This window comes from Caretta caretta, chromosome 9 (assembly GCF_965140235.1).
Source record: "Caretta caretta isolate rCarCar2 chromosome 9, rCarCar1.hap1, whole genome shotgun sequence".
Classification (NCBI taxonomy): domain Eukaryota; kingdom Metazoa; phylum Chordata; order Testudines; family Cheloniidae; genus Caretta; species Caretta caretta.
In genome coordinates, this window is record NC_134214.1 from 30,150,516 (window position 1) to 30,176,590 (window position 26,075).

The following is a 26,075-nucleotide window of genomic DNA, read 5'->3' on the forward strand; positions in this document are numbered from 1 at the left end:
CCACATACACTATCTGCATAGGATTCTTTAGATACACCATGTATTCTGAAGTGGATCTATTAATTTTTATTTGTATACATGTTAAATAATGAGGATTACCGATCCTGTACTCTAGATGCCCTTAACAGGATTAGAACTAAGATCAATAAATAGAATTGTAATATACAAAATGGATGTCTTTCTGGATATATTTCTTGAGTTTATATTTTAAGAATAGGATTTTTTAGATCTTAATGAGTTAAATTCTATGAAAAGGCTGTATTCTCCCTTGGAATGGGTTAGATGGATTAGAAGAAAGAACCATGGCAACATAATGCCCCCTATGGTTTATGAGGGGTTATATACAGTAAAAGTAAAAAGGAATGATTGCCTAATATTTTCTTTGAGCTGAGTTGGGAGTACATTTAGTGTTTCTCACCATAAACAGTGAACAGGAAAAATCTATCTGGCTTTGCTTCATTAAAAAAGATATCCTTGCTTGGGATCAGAACACTGCTAATTTAAGCACACACTTTTTTTCCCCAGAAAGACTTTATGAGTAAAGTCCAAACAGATCAGGTTTCCCATTTAGGTGGCTGAGAACAGTGGAAGGATTTTAGTAAATAAAAATATGCAAATGCATTTAAACAACAGCCAGACTACTACCTTTTATATAGGAAATCAGTACTCAAGGAGAGCATGCCAGCCCAAACTATCCCAAAGGGACTGGAGCATCTGTAATTGACTGAGTGGCCACTTGATGGCAATGTCCTACCACACAAATGCAAATACAACAGCATTTGACAGTAGAAAACATGAAATTTAAAGAAAACAATGTGCGTGTGTCAAAAGTATCCAGTTTAAAAAGCTCCAGATTTAGCTGCAATATTCAGTTCTGTGACTTATTTCAGTAAGTTTTCTGTGTCTAGGTCATTCCTGTGTACATCAGCAATTGAGCACTCTCCTATGAACTCCTGTTTTAGATCATGAAAACTACTAGTATTTTATTGAACAAAATAACCCTTTAAAAAGGCAGAAATGGATGTATTTTGCTAATAAATCACAGTGTGCTCGGATGGTGAGGATACAATATTTATCTTTCTACAGAGTTATGCAATAGTTATACACTATTTTAGTGGAAAATTTCCTTTCTTTTTATATTGATTTTTAAAGCAGAGTTTATTCTTCTTTTATCCTCATCCCCACATCCCAATTTCAGATACGAATATATGAACCGCCATCCTGGGTCAGACTAGGTTCATCTAGCCTAGTATCCTGTCTTCCAACAGTGGCCAATGCCAGGTGCTTCAGAGAGACTGAATAGAAGAGGGTAATTATCAGGTGATCCATCCCTTGTTGTCCACTTTCAGTTTCTGGTAGTCAGATGTTAGAGACACCCAGAGCATGGGGTTGCATTCCTGACCATCGAGGGTAATAGCCATTGATGGACCCATCCTCCATGCACTTACCTAATTCTTTTTGAACCCCATTATAGTTTTGGCCTTCAAAACATCCCCTTGCAACAAGTTCACAGATTGACTGTGTGTTGTGTGAAGAAATATTTCCTTTGGTTTGTTTTAAACCTATTAATGTAATTGGGTACCCCTGGTTCTTGTATTATATGAAGGGGTATATAATACTGCCTTATTCACTTTCTCTACACCATTCATGATTTTGTTGATTTCTATCATATCCCCTCCTTAGTCATCTCTTTTCCAAGCTGAAAAGTCCCAGTCTTTTTAATCTCTCCTCATATGGAAGCTGTTCTATACCCTTAATCATTTTTGTTGCCCTTTTCTGTGTCCTTTCCAATTCTATTTTTTTTTTTTTTTTTAGATGAGGCAACCAGAACTGCATGCAGCGTTCAAGGTGTGGGTGTACCGTGGGTTTATATAGTAATATTATGATATTTATTGTCTTGCCCTCTATTCTTTTCCTAATAATTCCTGTTTGTTTTTTGACTGCTGCTGCACATTGAGTGGATGTTTTCAGAGAATGATCCATGGTGATTCCAAGATCTCTTTTTTGAGTGGTAACAGCTAATTTAGATCCCATCATTTTGTATGTATAGTTGGGATTATGTTGTCCAATGTGCATTACTTTGCATTTATCAACATTGAATTTCATCTGCCATTTGTTGCCCAGTCACCCAGTTTTGTGAGATCCCTTCATAACTCCTCACAGTCTGCTTTGGACTTAACTATCTTGAGTAATTTTATATTGTTGGCAGATTTTGCCACCATAATGTTTGCTCCTTTTTCCAGATCATTTGTGAATATGTTGTACAGCACATGTCCCAGTACAGATTCTTGGGGGACACCGCTATTTACCTCTCTCCATTCTGAAAATTAGCCATTTACTACCCTTTGTTTTCTGTCTTGTAACCAATTAGTGATCCATGAGATCTTCCCTCTTATCCCATGACTGCTTAGTTTGCTTGAGATCCTTTGGTGAGGAACCATGTCAAAGGCTTTCTGCAAGTCCTAGCACACTATATCCACTAGATCACCCATGTCCACATGTCTATTGACCCCCTCAAAGAATTCTAATAGATTGGGGAGGCACGATTTCCCTTTACAAAAGTGGTGTTGACTCTTCCCCAATATATCACGTTCGTCTCTGTGTCTGATAATTCTATTCTTTACTATAGTTTCAACCAATTTTCCAAGTACTGAAGTATCAGGAAAGGAAACTGAAATATTATTATGCTGAGGTTATAAAGCCATATTAACATATACAGTTTGCAGATTGCAGCCTCTTATCTTATGAGCCTTTTGTTGCACCTGGTAACCTACCAGTTTTTTTGATGATCTCATGGTTTAGATAAAAATGGAATTAACATAGGTTTATTATATACTGGAAGATTAAACAAGTCAGTTGATGGTAGTATCTGAAAAATACTTTTTAAAATACTGATAAATTGATGAGTGTTTTTTGAAAAATATATAACAAGTACATTTGATAACAAAGAAGAAGACACAATCAAGATTATTGACCCTAAGAACTGGAAAAGCAATCCAGAAATAGGCTTAAAATGTAGGGCCCAAACTATATCCACCTATGAGCTTTGAGAGTGGGGAGACCAGAAACACTGTGTGGTTTGCCTCATTGAACCAGATCCTCAACTTGTGTAAACTATTGTAGCTCCATTGAAGTAAATGGAGCTCTGTCAGCTTACACCAACTGAGGATCCAGCCCAGAGAGGATCCTTCAGAGCTTCCCTTCAAAGGGAGGGCTACAGGGTGCACACTCCAAAACTCAGGGAAAGGACCCCTTGGTACCAGGGTGGGTCACACCCTCTAATCTGCCCTTCTGTCCCTACTCAGAGCACAGGAATCAACCACCACAAACCTGCACAATACCTGGGCGGAGAGCCTAAGTTAGTGCTGCTTGAAATAGTGCTAACCTAGGTGTGGCTATCCATTGGGAATTGCACTGTCTTTGATAGGTAGAATGTCACTTAGGGTGCCTCATCTTCCTTCCACCTTCTAGAAACACCAAGGAAACAAGGTCCCCCATGGAGACCCAGCAGAGGCACTGATGGCTACAGAGCTGTCACTGCCTGGGTTTAACAGCTGGCAGAGGGGAATCCAGCTGAGTAGTGTCCCTTCCACTCATGAAAATGGAGTGAGAAATTTTCCAAATGCATGTGTGTGGAGGGAGGGGGGGGAGAGAATTTCTCTCTCTCTCTCTCCCTATTATGGGAGGTTAGAGGCTGCAGCCTGAAAACTATTTATGTTAATGATTGTATAACCTCAGCATAAAATTTCAATTTCTTTTGGCCTACTCTGGGGATCAAATTTATGAAGAATAAAGAGCAGGTATTCTTAATTGGTAGCACATTCATGATTACATGACATTCCTCTTTCTTATAGTTTCTTTCAAATATTAAAAAGTTGTTCTGATAAAAACCAGATTTCCATGGTAATAATAGCAAATATTGCACCAATGGAGATATCATAATTTTGAAATGTACAAAGAGCAGCACTTTCTATAAATACAGAAATTGGATTATTATCATCCAAACAGGTTGTTAATATTCCAAACTAGACCCATAACGAACAGGAATGTGCAAGCCATAAAGTCCTTCACAGCCGTCTTTTCTCAGTCTTATATGGACTACTCAGGCTTTGTATTTTTAAAAGTCTTAGAAATACCAGCCAAGACTACAGTTGAACACTAAAGATGAAATTAACCCTGTGCAGAGGACCAAGATAAGACTTAAATAATGCTTCATACCAGCCTTGCACTTGTCTTCTATGCACTGGTGAATCTCAGCCTAGTAGAATAAAGAGTGGGATTGTCAAAAGTACTCAGTGTTATCCAAACTGTGCTCTTGCTGAAATCTGTTTTCTCTTGAAATTACACTGTAATTTTTGATGGAAGCAGCAAACTCTGATCACCACAGACCCATATGCAAAATTTTGCACTGGACAACAGTGTGAAATTCTATATATTGTGTGATGGAAGTGGGAAGAGAACATCTGTCACCATGGTAGCTTCTACCTACACTTCAGAAATGTTGAAATTTGAAGTAAGTGTATTCAAAATGTATATCAGCTTATTTAGTTCCTATACAATTTACCAATTCACTCAACATTAAGTTACTGGATAGATAAAAAAGCAGCTGCTAATGGATTTTAGTGCTGAAATCATGGAGGCCATGGAAGACCTATACAGCAATTAAACAAATATGCAGACGGGCTTTGTAGGATGATGCCATAGCCACTTTCATGCCATAAAGCTTGGCTCCATCATAGTCTACTACACAGAAGCATGGGAGTGATGTGTCTTGGCTGGAAGCCTGGCCCGTAGATCTGTAAATGCATTCTTTCCCCAACGAATATAAGACAGTAGCAAATGCACATCAGCTACTGCAGGTTATAGATGATGCTTTTGTTCTTCAACTCCAACAGCATGTGGCTGGTTACTTGGACTATAAGTATGTTTCAAGAATTCCTCCCTACATCACCAAAATGGAATGAACATATGGCTTTCCACAGTGAAGAGTTACATATCTAAATCTCTCTCAGCTAGGGTGAGATGGGGTGAGACTAACTCACTGCAAATAACTGTTGTGTTCTGTCAAGGTGCAGTGAAAATTAATTTGACCTTCTGCTATTAAACTAAAAAGGAGTAACTGGCACCTTAGAGACTAACAGATTTATTTGAGCATAAGCTTTCGTGAGCTACATTTTCCCCTGAATGCATCCGATGAAGTGAGCTGTAGCTCACGAAAGCTTATGCTCAAATAAATTGGTTAGTCTCTAAGGTGCCACAAGTACTCCTTTTCTTTTTGAGGATACAGACTAACATGGCTGCTACTCTGAAACCTGCTATTAAACTGGAATCTTTCTGCTAAACTGAAGGCAGACTGACTTTGCAGCAACTAAATTTAGAACTCTCTGTTACGGGCTGGGGCAGGGCGGGAAGTTCACTCCACTGACAGTTTGTGATATTAATCCTCCTGCAGCATCTCAGAATATAACTAGAACCAATTATTCTGCCTCACTCCCCCTCCCTTTCCCCCATGGCACAGCGGATTAATTCGTTAAACTCGGACTGAAAACACAATTTACAGGTAAATTTCCTACTGCTAAGGTTAAACAAATGGCTATTTGTTATTTCAAGTACTGATCCAAAGCCATATATGCAGTTAACATAATTAAAATCTATGAAAAGACTGTTACCATATTCACAAGGTTTGTGAAAAATAAGGAGGCAGTTTTCATACTCATAACAGCAGAGAACCAAAATGAATTGTATGGTCAATGGGAGCCCTAGAGGTTATTTAGTTTTCCATAATCTATAAAGCTTCTTCAGAATCATGTCATTAGCTTTCCTGTGGTACTGCACAGCAGAGCTAATACTGCAATTATGGTTCATGTAGTTAAACTGTGCTATTGACATTTTTTTTCCCAGGAGGCCTTCATTTCTAGCAATTGTAATCATCTTCATTGTACAGCTGTATGGATTCCACGTTTCACGGTGAGAGAAATAAAATTGCAAATAAATACAAGCTTCCCTAATGTCTCTATAAATGCCAGATTTAGTAACCATTAACCAAATGTTGAAGTCTATAAAATGTATAATTCGTTGTATAAAAAAATAAGAGGCTACATTCAACTCTCATCCACAAGGATTAACTACGATTGTACTGAGGTAACTGAGAGCAGAATTTTGCCCAATATTTGAAAAAGAGAACACTAATATTCTATCGGGTTTTGCCACTTGATTCCATCAAATGTATTTTCTTCTTTTCCTTTATAGTATCTAATTCTCCCCCCTCCCCCTGCCCCTTTGATTTTCAAATATGCTAATCCTTAGAACAGAAAGCTTTAAAAGCTAAATTAGCATAATTACCACATGAAAATGGTATGTGCATCTAGTTACAAAAAGTCTGTTTTTTTAACTTTACATTCTTATATTGGACAAATTTGGAATTCAGATTTATTCACTTTTACCAGACCTACAGTAAGTATGAAAGCTGATAAAGGTCCCTTATGCAAAGCACAAGATCGTTAGGATGCTATTTAGTCTATTATTGAATCATCCATAAATGAATCACTTTCAGAAAATATTCTCATTATTCGGAGGAGGAACGGTTCTCAGCTGTGCCAATCCTTACTATGGCAAAGCCTTGGTAATTTTCACTAATGATGTTGAGACCCATTGCAGATTCTTGAATTTTGCAAATGAAAGCCCAATCCTGCGAGAAGCTGAGAACCCTCAATTCCTATGTCCGTCAACACTGTTATATAATGGGGCCACTAAAAACTATGCAGTAGGCATTGAGGATGCTGACTGCCTTCTGGGAGGGGCTCAGCATCTCACAGAGTCAGGTCCGTGGTGAGTAAGTAAATAAACATCATTAAAAAGCGAGAGTGATGCCCCACTAAAAGGACTGTCTTCATTTGCGGTGACAATTGTAATTTACTTTCTGTTATTTTTGATAGTACTTCAAAGTAAACTAGCAAATGCACTGTACAGCATTTAGCAAAAGCAATGAATTCTTGGTAATAGCAGAGATTACCAAAGAACTTTGCTATTAAAGCTTTGCTGACAAAAGCCTTTCTTCCCCTCTAATGTGCAGGAGACAAAAGTGTGCTAAAAATGCACTCCAAAGAACAAGTGCATTTAATGTGTCCTATAGCATCTAAGAAAACTGATCTCAAACTGCCTTGTGGAGATGTTGACATGGGAAGGACACTGCTATGACTCATGCCCATGTCCCATGTCACAGCATAGGGATGTTGACAACTGTGGCAAAAGTAAAGTAAATATGGCTGAGGGCTTAAACCAATTTTGCAAATAGAGAATATCCATGATTACTGGAGCATGGAGTTCGCAGCACCCTAAGGAATATCAGTCATCTTTTGCATGAAAGAAAGGCAACACTCTACCAGGCAATGTAGAATTCCAGTGAGTGTCTGTGGTGAAGAAACACAATGTCCAGAACAAACCCAAGAGAGTAGAAACACAGCGAATTAGCAGGACCATCTTTTAATGGTCAGGCACATTATACATGAACATAAAATAATTAGAATGTCCCTCCCTCCCCACATGCCATGATCACTGGCAGACATGCAGCAGATCTAACCAACAGGCTATGAGGCCCTACTCAGAACAAGCAGGGTATGCATCAGATCCCTCATTTGTCCAGCATTTTCTTGAGGATGGGAGCAATAGGAGTCTTCAGGCCAAGTTCCTTGTCTGTACATTGTCACCTGTGACATTTAAAGCTTATTCTGGTAAGCTCTTCTAACACCATTTCAGAATGCCTGATGGGGAGGAGGAGAGGAAAATCATATGTTGCAATGCTGATTCCTCTGGCTATGTCCTCTTTTCTTGTGACTACAATGTCTTTTCCAGCACTGCACATGGCATGCGTTTGGTATGTAGTGCTTCATTACCCGTAGGGCACTTGGAGAAAGAATAGACGTGTTTCACTTTGCCATAATTTCACTGACTTTACACATATTGTGGTGCACTGGGCAGCTTTTCCCTTCTCTGAATCCTGCATAGCTTAAAAGATGAAAGGGCCTGTATTAATCATGACGGTTGTGGCAACAGCTATAGATAAAGTTCAAATGCAACTTCCATTTCAAACCTTATTTTTCAGTTGCTCATAACTTCTCTGGCTATTGCCTTTAATGATGACATTTTCTATGCTTGAGCAAAGATGAGTCTTCTTTAGTTTTTTTGAGGAGTTCTTGGTAAGCTCTTGAAGAAGTCAGTGGGCTGTTGTTTCTTGGTTTTGTTTTTGAGGGATATGTGCAATTAAAATATAGCAGTCTCATATATTCTCATACATCTCAGAAATTTTGTGTATGCATAATGCAGCAATGTCTCATTCAAGTCTATTTTAGGGAGCTCTCTGGAATCTAAGGAATAAGCTGGGTTTGTAAGAAAATGTTCCTGTGGTTCTGAAATTCTGAGCATTGGTGTGCTTTCATGTATGCCAAGTAAGATTTTCTATCCCGTTCCTTTGCTCAGCTGAAACCTTAGAACCTTTGGGGGACTGCTGTTAATTTTTTTTCTGCTGTGACTTCAAATATTGGGGATGCCAGGAAATGCTTTACAGCAATCGAAACACAGAAGTCTACCATGCTTTTGGAAATCAAAAACTTTCTAAAGTTGCAGCAGCCCTGAGCGTAGAGAGAAACAGGCAAAAGCTGGGACCCCAGGATTCTTGAGCATTATGTCTAATTCGGTCTAATGGCCTTAATTCTGTGCAGTGGGGTTGCTCCCATTAATCCTTTCACACGTTTTTCTCCCTAGTTCTCCAAGAGCCCCAAACTCATGTTGGGTCTGATGTGCCCACCACTGATTGTATGCTTGCTTTTACTCCTCACAGAGAGCGGAGAATAAAGTGAAAGGTTTGAATAACCAAGTAAAAAAGAATGAGTCAGCTAGGTGTGGATTTATTTTGAAGAGGACTAAGGGGCTACCATGCATATATAAACATTCATATAAACATGAGATTTGGCTAGGGAAATATGAGTCACTTGAGACCACTGAATGTTCTAGGTGTAGGCCACCACAACACATCTGCTGTGCTGCTCAGTGTACCAACTTCATGCCAAACGTTCCATTCAGTCCTATGGAATGTTAATAGATAACAGCCGCTGAGTAGATTTGTTGGAAAACCAGCAGTGGGAAAGGATTTTTAAAAGCCCGTATATTATTCCTTTTTGTTATTGATGGTGTAGTAGAAAAATATGAAGAATAAAATGAACTGATACTAAGCATAAGTAATTATTGCAGGATGACACAGTGATCCATTCAATAAGAAATATGTTTCAAATGCATTAAGCACCAAAAATGAAAGGTCTTAACATTAAAAAAGAAAGAATAGTTGTGCTCACCATTGGATGGAATTTCTAAACATTGCTATTAAATGTAGAAAACAAATTGTATTAAGACCCTTAATTCCTTTTATTGTTATTAATTATTATTACTTATTATTAGGAGATGAAATGCTTTATTAGAATTAAGCTCATCTGAAACTTATTATTCCTTAAATATGCTAATTAATAGAGCAGGATCAAGGATTTGTTCATTAAAATAAGATACCTCAGGGGAACTGAAATTAATTTTGATGTCCTAATAGAGTTATCATTTTGCCATTTTTCAGAGTGTTAGCCATGTTAGTCTGTATCAGCAAAAAGAACGAAGAGTCCCTGTGGCACCTTAGAGACTAACAAATTTATTTGGGCATAAGCTTTCATGGGATAAAACCCACTTCATTGGATGCATGCAGTGGAAAATACAGTAGGAAGAAATATATACACAGAGAGCATGAAAAAATGGGGGTATACCAACTGTAACGAGACTAATCAATTAAGGTAGGCTATTATCAGCAGGAAAAAAAAAAACTTTTGTAGTGATAATCAGGATGGCCCATTTCAAACAGTTGACAAGAAGGTGTGAGTAACAGTAGGGGGGGAAATTAGCATGGGGAAATAGTTTTTACTTTGTGTAATGACCCATCCACTCTCAGTCTTTATTCAAGCCTAATTTAATGGTGTCCAGTTTGCAAATTAATTCCAGTTCTGCAATTTCTCATTGGAGTCTATTTCTGAAGTTTTTTTGTTGAAGAATTGCGACTTTTAGGTCTGTAATTGAGTGATCAGGGAGGTTGAAGTGTTCTCCGACTGGTTTTTGAATGTTATAATTCTTTACATCTTCTGGATGTTTTAAGCTCCCCTACCACACCCAAAAAAGTGAATAAATGTTTGATTTTAATATGAATTTCAAATAAAAAATGTGGAATGACTCACTACTTAAGGGCATAAATATAGATCACTATAATAGTATAATTTTAATGTAGATCTGACCTACATAGATCACTAGGTGGCTCAGTAGACTCAAAATGGATACAGTGCTTTTCACTTCTAGTTCACTAGTCCAGTATTTATTTAATTAATTAATTAAGCATTTGCATATTCGCCAAGCCAAGCAATAGCATTCTTAGTGGCCAAGTGGAGCTTTCGGAGCCCACTGCTGAATTTGGTTAGCGCGTGCTCCTCGACAATGTCTTATTGTTTGATCTGTGCTGCAGCTTGGATTGACTCGAAGACCCCAGTGGAGCTGGTTGGCTGCACAGAGGCCTTGCCTAGTCCTGAATCGGTTAAGAAGGGCCCACTGATGATGTGGCAGGTTGAAGCTGGGCAGCCGAGCAGAAGGGTCTTTGATGAGGAACTGATTGGTCGTTGATGTGAAGTACCAGTCTTCCCTCCAGAAGAAGTGGCCTGTCTTCCCGCTGCCACATCCTGGCATGGCAGCCTCAACCACAATTGGTGTCGTGATGAAAGACATATAGCTGGTGGACTAAAAAGGTCATTGAACAAGGGTAAGCTAGGGTTGGCACGTATCTTCTGAAGAAACTTGCCTGCTGCAGTCTCCCCTCCTGATATAAGGCGGAGCAATGTGGCTCAGAACAGGAAGCCATGGAAGATGAGTCAGTCAGAGAGTTCCTGTGATGATGCACATTGTTGAGCTGAGTTGCATGTCAACAAGTTTGGCGTGTGCTGACCGACTCCATACTGAGGCACAGTACTCTGCTATTGAGTATGAGATGCCAAGGGCTTCTGCTCCCAGTGAAGAACCTGTCAGTTTGCCAAGAAGGTTGTTACATGTCTTTACCTTCGCTGCTATCTTGCTCAGGTGACTTTTGTAAGTCAGTGATCGGTTGAGGGCCATGCCTAAGTAAGCAGGGTAGGCTTTATGCTTCAGCCTCTGACCATTCATTATGATGTTTAATTCCCTCTTAGTGTTGGCATGGCGGAATGTGCTAGAGACTATCTTGCTGGTGCTAAGCTGAAGGCTCCATGTCTTGCCATAGTTGGCCAGATTTGCAGCATCATTACTCAGCGTCTTCTCCAGCTCAGAGAAAGTCAGAGCCTGAAGCCTGGAACAGATGTTGTCTGCATAGATGAACTTCTGTGACTGAGTTGGTGGCAGGTCACTGATGTATAGATTGAACAAGGTTGGGCTAGAACAGACCTCTGAGGTAACTTGTTCATCTGTTTTTTCCAAGCACTTGTTTTCTCACCCACAAGCACCCTGAACCATCTGTCTCAGAGTAGCAGTTAGATGGCATCAGTAATCCATGGTGGAAAGACTCTTGGTATTTTAAAAAGTAGACCTGTGTACCACACCATATCATATGCTCCAGTGAGGTTAAGGAAAATAGCACCTGTTTACAGGTTTCTCTGAAAACTGTTTTTGATTAATGGGGTTAGCACATGTTTGACTTTGTTGAAAGCCTGCTTCCTCGACATTCAAGATGTTCTCCACCTCTGGTGGTGTTCATTGTAAAATTAGGCACTTTAGAACCTTGAGACATACAGAATGCAGCGATATCCGGCAGTAGCTTGATGCCTGGTTTGGGTCTTTACCCCAGGTTTTGGAAGGCCGATGAGTTGAGAGCCACGCCAGTAGAGATTAATTTGCAAACTTTAACTCTAATAGCTGATTGAAATAAGTTGTTGTTCTATGTTCATTTCCTCCAAGGAAACAGGTGACCATACCACAACCACTGGCCTTCTTGTGAGCAGTCTTGCCAGAGGCTGAAGACAGAATGCATTTTAAAAATGAACTATCCTCTCAGGATGGGATACATTACTAGGGTAATGTGGGGAAAACATACACTGTCAGTACCTGCTCATGTTTTCCTATTGCCTTGGTAAAGATACTGTGCCCTGGGCTGTTGTTACAACAACTTACATGAACACTAATTTCATCTTCAAACAGATACAGAAAGAACTGAGATATATTCCAATTTAGTGGGGTATAGAGTCTGCCTAAATATTAATCTTCTCTCTGGCTAGGGGAGGAACCACAGTTGGTCTAACCTGAGTAAAAGGATTTTCAAGGACAGAGCGGGCTTCAGAAAAGAGTCATATTTTGTTCTGTGCCTTCTCACCAAGAAAGTCACCTTCATTCTGGTACCAGAACTTTTATGGCTGTAACCATGTCATCATCATCATCATCATGTTCCTATTATGCCTCTGGCATTTAGGGCAGCGCCAAAGCTCCTCCACTCCTGTCTGTTTCTGGCAAGTCTTTCAATGGTTCCCCAGCTGTGCCCCAGGTTTTTCAACTCGACTTCCACAGCTCTTCGCCATGTTGTTTTCGGGCAGCCTCGTTTTCATTTGCCTTCAGGTGTCCATCTTATTGCTACTCTGGTGATGGAATCAGTTTCCATCCGAAGCACGTGACCGATCCATCTCCAGTGCCTCCTGGCAATGATGGTGCTCAGATTCTCTTGGCTGCACTGTGACAATAGATCTTGGTTTGAGATTGTTCTGGGCCAAAAGATACAGAAGATTTTTCTGAGGCAGGTTGTATGGAATGAAGACAGTTTCTCTGGTGTCTGTGCCTTGTCATGGTGGGATGTTCTCTAACTATCCCCAGAGTCTGTGTCAGTGGGGGCTTTTTGCTCCTGGGAGGTTCAACCATGCCGGATTGGTCTGTGTGGGAGGGGCCAGACAAAACAGACACTCGGGTCCTCCAGGTTGGGGGTTAGGCACAGGGCTAACAACCCTGTCCCGTAAAAAACAAAATATATTACGGAAACAGCCACAGAGAAATCGACCATTACTGTGTGTGATGGCCTTCAGGAGTCAATGCCCTGTAACCATGTAGAAAGCAAAAAAGTAAACAGTTTGGCTTTCAGGATGAGATTGTTATATTGGAAGGTGTACAAAATATTGATTTGATTTGTTAATTGAACATAAGATCATAGTGGGGGATTCAATATATCCTTTTAGAGAATCATTGTATATTAGTGCAGTATGTTTTCCCCCATTATTTTTCCACAGCACTGAAATACTGGTATAATAATTTTCTATTAATGCTGGACAAACCCCTGACAGAATTTTGGGCCTGATTTTCAGAGGTGCAGAGCACCTAAAGCTCAGCTAGACTTGTGGATACTGAATACCTCTGAAAAGCAGACCCTTATTGTTTTCCCTTGGCTCAGATAAATTCTGAGAAGTCTGATTACTTATAAGGTGTTTATTTGAAGTATTCAGAGATCTTCAGAGGACTAAAATGACCTGAACATTTTACAAGAACAGGCTTTCTTGAAAGGTTTCTGGTATTTTCTGGTTCCAGTCAGCCCGGAAGTTACATTAGAACAGCCTCTAGCACTGTATTTGTAAGGTGGAGAGAGTGAGAGGCACAGGGATATTTTTGTTAAGGAAGGAAGAGGTGCATGAAAGAGTTTTGGCAATTTGTGGGCAAAACACTTTTCTGTTTCCTCTCCTCAGCCAAACATCCCTCTCTGTCTCTGCCCTTTGGACCGAATTCTGAAAAGCGAGTTAAGGGCTAGGTTCTGAAGAAAATGTGCAGTGGTGCTGAGAGAGAGAGAATTCTCAGCACCATGAGGTTCTTCATGGCCTTCACTGCTGTATATCGGGACTGTGGTTGGCTACTCCAGGAACTGGGGGAGAACAGAAGACAGAGCTACCTACATGGGGGTGATCCATATAAGATTTTCCATACCTGCACCACAAACTCCTTTTCCACACTTCATGGGGCAGTGTAGAGAGCCTCCTCTGTTGTCCCCTCTGGTGCAACAGAAATATGATGTTTCTGCAATAGAGGAATGCGGAAGCCATTTTAGGTTTTGACCAATTGATTCCTGTGTTACTCTGGGAGTTTACTTCCACATCCAATGTATTTTCAGACTCTAACCTATAAAACCATTTCTGAAGATAACCCTAAAAGATCCAATAAATTTTCAGTATACAAATATCATTACTAACTACAGGATTTTAAAGGTTTTCCTGGTCTCTTCTGGCATGGACATTTTAAAGTTAAATTATCCTGACCTACTCCTTCCTAATTCAGTTAAATGCCAAAATAAACAGTGGATTAGTTACTGAACAGTTAATTGTTACTTTGAAGGTTTTCTTCCTCTTTATTTAAACAAATGCACAGCATTTAGCTTCAAAGAATAGCAGTGCTAAACTACAGGCACCAGGGTCGAAGGCTGACTCCTGAAAACTGCTGCACAGTGCAGAGTGGCCTGGGTCTGCCGTCAGTTTATTGAAGAGAGCTGCTCCTCCGGTGCTGCAGGTGCAGGTCTGGTTGTTGCAGTACGTCAGCATAACTGCAGGCGTGTTCAGTGGGATGGAGTTGCTGTAGCCCCACGCAGAAGCTAGACCCCCTCAGAAACCAATGTTCAAGGTGAGACCCATCTGAGATGATTATAGATTTAAGCAATTGATTTTGCCAGTTCAGAAAACCAAGACTGATAGGGATAGAAAGGGTGAAAATCTGGAACTTGAAAATGAAGCTCTTCATTACACAGCCACAGTCTGAGTCTTACTTTAGGGCTCATCGGCTTTCCCTGTCCTTGGAGAGGGAGAGAAGTTGATGAACAAGAGAGGAGAACGTTGTGAAATGCTCCTAAGGATGGTGATGGTAATAACTGGACTGATATGTTAAGAAAATAGAACATAAAATGGCAATGAGGCTTATTTCATCATCATCCGCTAGCTGCATGTTATCCAGGGTACTGCTACTCTCCTCTGCTTCTTACAGTTAGGCTTGGCAGAATTCAATTTTTATTTGTTTATCATTTTGATTAATAATATCAATATTTATTTTAAGCATCTTTAAACATTTTTATTGATTTAAATGTTCGTAGTTGTAGGAAATTATGGGGGGGGGTCAGACAATAGGAGCATCAGACAATCATTATTCAATGACAGTAGGCATTGAGATTCAAAAAGTTAAAGCTTTAAAACAGTTTAAACCAAAATTGTCAACATTGTGTCAAAATATACAAAGTATATAGCTTTAAACCTAACTCTAGTAAGTTTGAAGACAGTATTTCTTTCTTTGCCTAGCTGTAAATTTTGATTATTATTGGTAGAAATATTTTTGTTGGTTTGTGTGTGTACCAGTGAAATCAACATTTACCAGTAAAAATCTAATCGTTGCAAACCTGATTATAATCTGCTTGGTGAGGATCCAGTTGTGTTTCACAGCACTTACTTGAAATAACCTACTGTTTTCAAGGGTCCTTTGGCTGGCACATCACAACATGTCATGTGTGAGCCACTGTATGGGCCTGTGCAGGGGAATACAGGGGCAACAGCATACTCCCTTACATCAGGTACTCTTATTACAGATCACAGGGTAAAGGGGAGAGCAGCTTCTGTGGGGCTGCTACCTTCCACTCTCATGCATGTAGTCAGTCAGTGGGCAATCAGGGGTGGGGAAAATCAGGAGCCTTGACTCTCCCCCCTGAATCCAGCACAGAGGGGCAAAATACCCTGCACCAGGTATGGGATGGTGCATATTACTCCCCTTCCCCTCCACAGAACAAGGGGGGAGACCCAAAAAACAGACTTTGGCTCTCACAGTTACAGTCTAGCCCCTACTCTTCTGCTAGGTCAGGGCAGCTAAGCACAGGGCAGGCACAAAGGCACCATCTAGCCCTTAGGGTCCAGGTCTTCAGGGCATTGAGTTTCTTCAGCTCCTGTTGACTTGAACGGTAACTAAGAGCACCCAAGACATCACAGGTTTGATCCCTTACTTTGTGGTTTGTAGGTACATTAGGTTGCGGGAGGAGAGATGGTAGCAGAAAAGTCACAGTTTTTGTTTTGTTTCTCTAACATTTCTTTCTTTGACTTTTAAATAATATTGAGATCAGTAGGCCAGATGAGTAGCTCTCTGCAGTTACATGAGCCACCAGGGGCAGCAGAACTGGTGAGGGGCCAATGGTCATGTTATGGGGGCTGCTATATGTTTTCACCCTTGGGTGGCATTTTTAAGCAAGTTGTTTCAGATGGCTCAGGCCAGACAGGGCTCCATGGCTCCTGGGAGCAGACGCAAGAGCAGGACCTGGATGGGCTGGAGTGGCCACTGAGGTACCTTGGGTCAGGCTGGGGAGCTAATAGGAACTGGGGTGATTGGGCCAAGTCATCCCATGCAAAGCATCCATCCTGATTCCCCTTCCTATCCCTGACACTACAATCTCCCCCACTGGCCTTGACTCCCTCCACTCCCCAAGCAGAGCACTCACCCCACCTTCCTCCCACTTCCCCTGACTCCCCGCTCCCCACACTTAGTGTAGTGCTTAGCATGTTTGGGTTTCACTGTGCACCTCTGTCTTCTCCCCCATCCACCCATTCAAAGTGAGCTTCTGCTGCCTCTGTTAGCCGGTATAAAAATGATAAAGGTTGTTGGACTTCATGCTTCAGTTCATACACTGATTAACAGATTGGATCAGGAAAAACTCTACCTCTTTGAAACCAAATCGGGTAATTGACCAAATGCATTATGGATGGGTGGCTGGTCTCTAATTAATGTGTGTAAGGACATTAATAGTACTCAGCCTTTCTGACAGGGCCCATTGAGCCCTTCCATTCTTGTGTACCTGTGCTGAGACAGGGCCCAACCTGGCCTTATAAACTGAACCACAAACCTTTTGAAGTTCATCCATCATTAACAGTGTACAAAATATGTTGCATACATATCCTGGTTTTGTATGCATTAGATCAGCTAAACCTCTTGTCCTCCATTTGATATAGCTGGATTTGTTTTCCTCATTCACTTAGTTATAAAAGAGTCTGTGATGTTTTCTTATTTCATGTAAGATGGCTAATGGTAAGCTTATCACTGCCAAAGATTTCTTCAAGCAATACTGCATGTACTGTGTAATAGTACATGGGGTTAGTCAGTGTGATCATGTCTCCCTCAAGTGGCTAGCCGCAGCAATGGTAATAGTTTACTACTTTTCTCATATCTAAAGGAGTTACTCCTTTATCTCAGTTGGAAAAACTTGTGCTTTTGGGATGCTTTCTTTGACAGGGTAACAAGCCTTGTAGATAGGGGGGAAGTGGTAGATTTGATATATCTTGACTTTAGTAAGGTTTTTGATACTGTCTCGCATGACCTTCTCATAAACAAACTAGGAAAATACAACCTAGATGGAGCTACTATAAGCTGGGTGCATAACTGGTTGGAAAAGCATTCCCAGAGAGTAGTTATCAGTGGTTCACAGTCATGCTGGAAGGGCATAATGAGTGGGGTCCCGCAGGGATCAATTCTGGGTCCAGTTCTGTTCAATAACTTCATCAATGATTTAGATAATGGCATAGAGAGTACACTTATAAAGTTTGCAGACAATACCATTGTCGGCGGGGCTTGGGGACAATACCATTGTCGGTGGGGCGGGGTTGCCAGTGCTTTGGAGGATAGGATTAAAATTCAAAATGATCTGGACAAACTGGAGAAATGGTCTGAAGTAAATAGGATGAAATTCAATAAGGACAAATGCAAAGTACTCAAGTACTCCACTTAGGAAAGAACAATCAGTTGCATACATACAAAATGGGAAATGACTGCCTAGGAAGGAGTACTGCGGAAAGAGATCTGGGGATCATAGTGGATCACAGGCTAAATATGAGTCAACAGTGTAATGTTATTGCAAATAAAGCAAACATAATTCTGGGATGTATTAGCAGGAGTATTGTAAGCAAGACACAAGAAGTAATTCTTCCACTCTACTCCGCTCTGATTAGGCCTCAACTGGAGTATTGTGTCGAGTTCTGGGTGCCACGTTTCAGGAAAGATGTGAACCAATGGGAGAAAGTCCAGAGAAGAGCAACAAAAATGATTAAAGGTCTAGAAAACATGACCTATGAGGGAAGATTGAAAAAAAATGGGTTTGTTTAGTCTGGAGAAGAGAAGACTGAGTGGGGACATGATAACAATTTTCAAGTACTTATAAGGTGTTTACAAGGAGGAAGGAGAAAAATTGTTCTCCTTAACCTCTAAGGACAGGACAAGAAGCAATGGGCTTAAACTGCAGCAAGGGCAGTTTAGGCTGGACCTTAGGAAAAACTTCCTAACTGTCAGAGTGGTTAAGCACTGGAATAAAGTGCCTAGGGAGGTTGCATAATCTCCATCATTGGGGATTTTTAAGAGCAGGTTGGAAAACACCTGTCAGGGATGGTCTAGATAATACTTAATCCTGCCTTGAGTGCAGGGCACTGGACTAGATGACCTCTCAAGATCTCTTCCAGTTCTATGATTCTATGCTTTTTTCCAGCATCCATAATCCCTTCGTCCCTCAACTTCAACAAATAAGGAGATCAGCTAGTTTCTTATAGGGTCATATAAGCTTTTTATAGCTCATGTTTTAATGTGTATTACTGTGGATTTTTTAAATTTAGATTTGATTTGTTATTGGCATCTTGGAAATTAGAGCAGGACAGGGTGTCACAATAAACAAACACAAGATATGATTCCTTACAGAATTAATAATTTTAAAATATCTTTTCTGTAGATTTTAACATATTAACATGGTTGTACTTTGAACATGAGTAATTCCAGGCAGGAATGTGGTAAGAAGACATGGCTGTGATTCTAAACGATACTGTGGACTGTATTGGTGCTTCTAAGCAAGGGAATTTCATCATAGCTGTTTACAATTTACCCAGACATGCACTTGCTAGTCAGATAAACCCCCTGTGTGGTTAATGAGAATTGTGCTTACATCAGGAGTGTGGGATCATGTTCAGAGACCATAATTTTTCAAACAAAGCCTGTGTATCAGCTGATCTGATCTATACAAGCTGTGTATATTTGTCATGGTTTTATCATTATTGTATTCCCTTGAAGGGGAGCAATGTAAGGTGGAGCACGGAAAGTGACTGCTCTAAGTTCTTGTTAAATGTATGATCCCAAAACATTCTTCCTTCATAGAAAACAACAACAACAAAGAAGTCCTAGCTCCACAAAGCTGCTTCTGGCCTGCAGCTTCAAACCTTCATATCCCACTGATAACAGGGCCTGATTTTTCAAAAGAAACAATTTTTTCAGACATTTAGTCTAAGCAAAGTTTCACTGTAAGTGAAATTACAATTAGGACAGTGAGAGACACTGAAACAAATCAGTTTTACGTTTTACTTTCCTATAAACAGCATCCCCCTGTATCAGAGAATATGAATCTGCCAGAATTCCACCACAGGTTTCTGTTGCAGAACCTTTGCATGTTCACATGTAATCTACTGGTGAATGCAGTACGAGTTCCCTTCTGTGACCGATTCTCAGAGGACATGAGTTAGGTACAGCCTCAGTTAGGAAGCCTTGGAATTTTAGCTCAAGTTGTAGCAACTCATGCCTTTAGCTCTGAAGGTGCCTGGTTGAATCCCTGATGTGTCAGCCAACAAGGCAGTCATCACATGTGCACAATGAAGATCTGGGCCTTTTAATGCACTGTCTAGCTGTAGGTGAAGACTGTGACAAGTAGTTAGTAGAAGACTTTGTCTTTGCACGTTGGAGATAGTTGTACAGTTTTTTATTAGAATACAGATAATCAGTGCCCTTGGACAAAGAAAACTGGGTGGAATTTAGTAGAAATATTCAAGCTATAAGTAGGCTCTCATGGGGAGATTTCTTGTAGCCATAATGCCCTTTGCTGTTCAAACCATATAACATTATAGTCACTCTTTTCCCATGCTCCAGCCAAAAATATGTGTCACTGAGGCATGTGGATGTGGAACAGAAAAATGATGATGTAGAAAGAATAGATACGTGACTCTGACACCTTCCTCCATTAAAATGAATACAAAACAATCAAAGGTTAAAAAAGTGAAAAAATTAAATACTTTAAAATCTGCTGAGCTTCCAGCCTAGATTTCAATTTTACATTATTTTCCATTTTAAAAGGAAAAGCGAGTGACAGTTCTAAACAATTAACTTATTTGATCAAGCACTAACCACCATGATAGCAAATTATATTGACACTGTAGCAAATACTTCAATAGCAAATCACTTTAATGGCAAAATATTTCAACTGCAAAGCCCTCAAATATCAAAATGCTCTGTCAGCAAAACTCTTTGATAACTGAACTGCTGCAATACAAGAAATACCCCAACAGCAAAGCTTACCAATCTCAGTGACAGTCTGCAAAATATAATCAGGGCCAGAGCCTTATGAGCTTGACTCAAAGCTCATCTAAGTTAAAGTAGAGTAGACTCCTGTTGACTTCAGTAGGCTTTGGATCAGGGCCCTAGTATAAATTAGCCTAGCTTCACTGATTTAAATTGAAACTGTGGTGATTGATACCACTTGAGGATCTGGTCCTCAATTTTTATAAACTCTACAGTATGGGGAGCTAGCAGTATAAAATATACTTTGCATATAGTACCTGAAATATGCTAGCCACTTTCCAGAGGGCAAAATTCACCCCCTGCAGAGGACCAGCAGAAACCTTTTGCACCACTTGAGAACTTACGTGGAACTTAAAAGGTGCACAGGCTTCATGCTGGCTGTTTGAACAATGGTGAGTTTGACCCACAGTTAGTAATAGATTCATCCTCTTCCCAAAATATCTTGTGGTCTAAGAACAGAAAAGAGGGAATGAGCCCAGGAGAGTAGGAAGAAGAGACAGCAAGGATGGCATCAATTCTTTTGAGATTGTAATAATAATTTATATAACACCTGCCATCCAGAAGGATTTCAAAATGTAGAGGGATGAAAAGTGTACTTCGTAGGGACCACTTGCCCACAACTGAAATACAGCCACCTCTAGTATGAAACATAGTGGTCATTATGCACCAGCAGCATGAAATATTAGCCAGTTGAGCTTTGAGATAAGGGAATGGAAAGAGTAATTTCTCCAATCTACACTGCAAGGAGATTGTAGGTAGGCAGAAAGTGGTATTGGAGATATTATCTTTTTAGGTGAGATATAAAACCAAACACCTGACCTGCTATGTCCACTAAAGATTCAATGGCAGCTTCCACAAAATGTAGAGGTATTAACTTTAGTGTCCTGGCAAAATTCCATTTTGGATTATTACATTCTGATTGCCTAAATTCCCCTATAAATTAAATTTAATTGCTGGTGTGACGGGTTTGGTCACAGAGGCCCCCTTGGGACTGTCATCTGATGTGCTGAAACTACCTCTGAGCCCATTTTCCCTGGCAGCTTGGGACTTCAGAACCCTGCCTTGTTGAGCCAGACACACTAGCCTGCAGCAAACACAGACCCAGGTCTGAACCACATCCCGCAAAAAGTAGGATTTAAGTGGTTCGAAGTAATAAGAGACAGAACAAAGTAAGTTACCATGCAAAATAAAGCAAAATGCGCAAGTCTAAGCCTAAAACATTAAGAAACTGATTTCAGATAAAATCCCACCCTCAGAGATGTTCCAATAAGCTTCTTTCACAGACTGGACTCCTTCCTAGTCTGGATCCAGCAATCATTCACACCCCCATAGTTACTGTCCTTTGTTTCAGTTTCTTTCAGGCATCTATTGGGGATGGAGAGGCCATCTCTCAAACCAGCTGAAGACAAAATGGAGAGGCTTCCAGGGCCTTTTATATTCTCTCTCTTGTGGGCAGAAACCCCTTTGTTCATTTGTGCAAAGTCACAGCAACAAGATGGAGTTTGTAGCCACCTGGGCAAGTCACATGTCTATGAATGATTCAGCTTTTTGCAGGCCGATACCATTATTTACATATTAGTTTGAACATTCCCAGGAAAGCTCAGATGTGGATTGGCATCTCCCAAAGTCCATTGTCAGTTAAGTGTTTCTTGATTGGGCACTTATTGAGAATAGTCCCTTCTCAAGAAGCTAACCAAATACTTCACTGAGGCTACTTAGAATCAAACACATTGAGATACAAGTACATAGCCAGTATTCATAACTTCAGATACAAAAATGATACGCACATACAGACAGCATAATCATAATCAGCAAACTACAACCTTTCCATAGACAACCCACTTGACCTCCACTGTACAAGACCTGATGCAACCATAGGACCTGGGTTGCAACAATGATCTATACGGTCACAGTTCATGTCAATAATGTCACAGCTAGTATTTGTCACTCTTTGTCCTACATTCTTGAGTAGTTCTTCTGTGAGCTGTTAAACAGTTGCCTCGTTCCACCCAGAAATGGCTGCATTTCATGGCTGGGTAAAACAGCTCCTATATACATATGGAGAGGGGGTTCAAAAGCACTTAGCATTGCCTTCAGTTTGCTGCTACTGAAGTTAATAGTAAAAATCTTATTATCTTCAGTAGGAGCAGATTCAGACCAATACCTGAGTGCTTTTGAAAATCCCACCTAGCGTCTGGAAAAAAATTAACATTCTTTGGGATGAAAGGAACTATGTAAACAAAAAAAACCCTATGTGAATGCAAGATTTTTCAGAAAACAAGTAGCCAAACTTACCAGAATGCTGGCAGCAGAATAAAACAACAGGAAACAAAACAGGACAAAGGGTGGGCATAGAAAATGGGTACATCTGTGAAAGAAAAGAGCAAACAAATAAGATCTACTTTAAACCAGCAAAGCATCCAGTTTTTGAACTTTTAGAAAATGCTAAGAGGTAAATATTTAGGAATTATGCCAGAAGCAGAAGTGTGGATTGCAAGCTCTTTGTGGCAAGGACATATCATTTTATGACTCTTTAAGGCACCATCCACACCACCAGTACTTTAGAAACAACAGTAATGAAAACGACTCCTCCCTTATGATGTCTGTAGATTGTATGCGTGCAACTGAACCATTTTTAATGCAAGTCAAGACCTTTATTGCCTGATAGTGTCTATACTTCTTATTTCTTGGCTCCACTTCTGGAAGAGATGCAGAACAGATAAAGACTAGTGGTTCCATAAATAACCATTGAGGAGGGCACTACTTTAGCTAATCCTCATACAAAATGATTGAAAGAGAAATAAATACAGAGTGATCCAGAGACCTGTTGCTATAAACACAGGAGTAAATCATTGCACTTGGAGTGAATGAGCTGGATTCTGTGCTCCACCTGCACAAAACTTGAAGTACGAGGCAGAGTGGGGAATACAGGCAAAGGTGACTTTACACCACCTTTGTGCTGGTTGGATTTTGGGCTGCCTCAGGTGTTGAAACAGCCTTCAGCACAAGTTAGAGGAACTCCTGGGGAGCTCCAACTAATGGCAACCTTCACAGTTCTGCCTGTGGGCTGCACAGCAGCCCAGACTCTCCGGAGAATCTAGCAGAGAACAACAAGCATGTCCCCTAGTCTTCTGCCCCCAGCTTCCTCCTGGCATGTCTCCTTCAAGGCCTTGCAGAGGAGGAGGTGGTGGGGAGAATCTAGGAAACATACATTGGCTCCAGGATGCTCCTGCACCAAGTAATTCTCTCACAGACTCTCAGAGCTTCTGAACGGCTGCCTATACACTGCCACAATGTCATATGGATGATTGGGCAGGGAGTAAAATTGGCCCGGTCGGACTATTTGTGCACACTACAGAGTTTCACTGTGACATGCCCATGTGTTGTATGTCGTTGTAGGCACGCCTGTCCCAGCATATTAGAGAGACAAACCGGGCGAGGTAGTATCTTTCATTGGACCAACTTCTGTTCATGAGAGAGAGAAACTTTCAAGTCACACACAGCTTAGAATATGTGCTAAAAACTTATGCTAAACAATTGTTCCACCTTGCATTTAACTGGGACGCTCAGAATTCCTTTCCCAGATCTGAAGAAGAGCTCTCTGTAGCTCAAAAACGTGCCTCTCTCACCAACAGAAGTTGGTCCAATAAAAGATATTACATCACCCACCTTGTCTTTCTAATGTCCATGTGTTGCAGACAGAAACAATCACTGCAAAAAGCACATATGGAGAGCTGATCCTCGAGCTCTTAAAACACTGGTCTCAAGCTGAAAAGTTTCTTTAGCTAGTAGTGCTAACAGTCCCATATCCGCTCTGGGGGCCAGCCGCTGGAGAGCATCATCACTCACTCAGACACCCAAGCGGATAAGTTACAGTGAGATTCCAGAGCACATTACAGGCATGCTGTACCTGGGTTAGGTACTGCTGTGGCTGCAAAGTGAGCTGCTCTGACAGCTCATGTTTCTTCATTGTAGTTCTAGCTCCTCCTTCAGTTCCCAGTCAGCTTTCCCTTTGGCCACATTGTGGCTTACATTTTAATAGAGACCGTTTTGTTAACATTTTAATCCAAAAAAGACTGTATATTTTTACTTCTTCTTAAATGCATTTTAGCTGCTTGAAACAAATGTCCATGCCATTTCTTTCCTCTTGCTTTAGATTCAAGGTTTTTGTTTTTTTCATTTGGGGTGGGAGGAGGGAGTTTAAGGAAATCTTCTCTTTCTTTACTAGGTGAGTTTCCAAAAGCTTTTGTAGAAAAAAAAAATCCTAATAGATTTATGCACATTTGGTTCATGAAATAAATCTGGTTTTGCATACAGGCAAAAGCGATTTTTATTGGGTGTGAATTAACCCTTTTTAACCTTCTTTAAAGGTGTCAGTGGGAGTTGGGCAGCCAACTCCTTGAAGTGAGGTTGCCCGTCTCTGTTTACTTCAGGTTGTTTCCTAAGTTTTATTTGTGTTTACTCCTTGGGTCAGATCCTTGGGCCTCTACATTCTGCACTGGACCAAGTTGGGTAGGAGGGGGAAAGGGAGGGAAGTCATAATGTGGCTTTAAGCAATGTTTGTCTCCTATCCAACCCCTGATTCTGAGTGGGCAAGGCTTTGAGCCATTTTCAAGGCAGAATTTATATAGCCTTGTCAATCTCAGCAACCCAGAATTTCTGGGGTGCAGGAATGCCCTGGCCACACCCTCTTCTCCCCTACTTCCCACCATAGTTAGAGGGAGGCTGTGCGGGAGGGGGCATCATAGGAGCCCCTACAATAACTCTGTGTTATAGAGATTCCCCCACACTGGGTAAGTAAGCTCCAAGACAGTTTCACAAAGCCCAAATCTGCCACATTACAGTGGAGGATTGGGGTCTTTGTGTGTAGTACTCTGATTAGAATTCCTGCCAGTAAAAATCAGCTTGAGCTTATTAATTTTTTAAAAGAGGCTTCTCAGAAACTTGCATGAATTGTAAACAGTGGACCAAATTCTGCTTATTTACACCTGAGCAAACCCTCTCAAATCAGTGGGATTTGAATGAGCGTATATGAGAGCAGAATTTGGCCCACAATACTTTAATTCTTCTGACACTACGTTTTGTCTCCATCATTTCAGCAGTCATGAATCGTATCTGTCTACAGATCACATGGGTATGATCTCCATGGTGACTTGGTCACTAGAGGTAGAAATATGAGCTGGCAAGTCAAGGTTACTGTGTCTCCCTCTCTCCCTTTCTCTGTCAGTGCAATGCAGGTAATTATTAGCATGACATTCTGACTTAAAGTAGGCTTCATCTGGAGCAAAATTTGCCATTTTTTAACTGCATAAATGTAGTTTGAACAATGCACTGTGAACCACAGATCCTAGATCCAGACACAGAGAGCTGGTGGTATCCTTTTCTGGACCTCATTTAGTAGAAAAGCCAGCATCCTTGGTTAGAGGAAGTTGATGCTACAAGAAAAATAAATAAAATGAAAAATCCTATGTAGGTCTTCCTTCTCTGAACTGTAGAAACTTTCATTGTGAGGAAATGACCAGCTCCTTTGTCCTTAGTAGATGTCCTGGGAAAATGGAAACATAAATACAGAATTACAAAGACAGAATTTGCCAAGTCTTAGAATACAAATACCTAAACAGACACAGTACAGTATAAGAGAGAATCTTAGGTCTTATCCATGTGTTTAAATT

At 40.6% G+C, this 26,075-nt stretch overlaps 1 protein-coding gene across 5 annotated transcripts in view; it reads left to right on the forward strand.

Annotated features, from left to right (window-relative positions):
• PLSCR5 (phospholipid scramblase family member 5) overlaps nt 1–26,075 on the forward strand; it is an 87,828-nt gene that overhangs the window by 37,251 nt on the left and 24,502 nt on the right. Inside the window, exon 1 of one of the 5 annotated variants that reach the window (XM_075132191.1) lies at nt 25,516–25,640. The exons of the other annotated variants lie outside the window; for them this stretch is intronic. The gene's annotated coding sequence lies outside the window, so the exon portion shown is untranslated. Of the gene's footprint in view, nt 1–25,515; nt 25,641–26,075 lie in introns of those variants that run through there. 5 annotated transcript variants of the gene reach the window in all.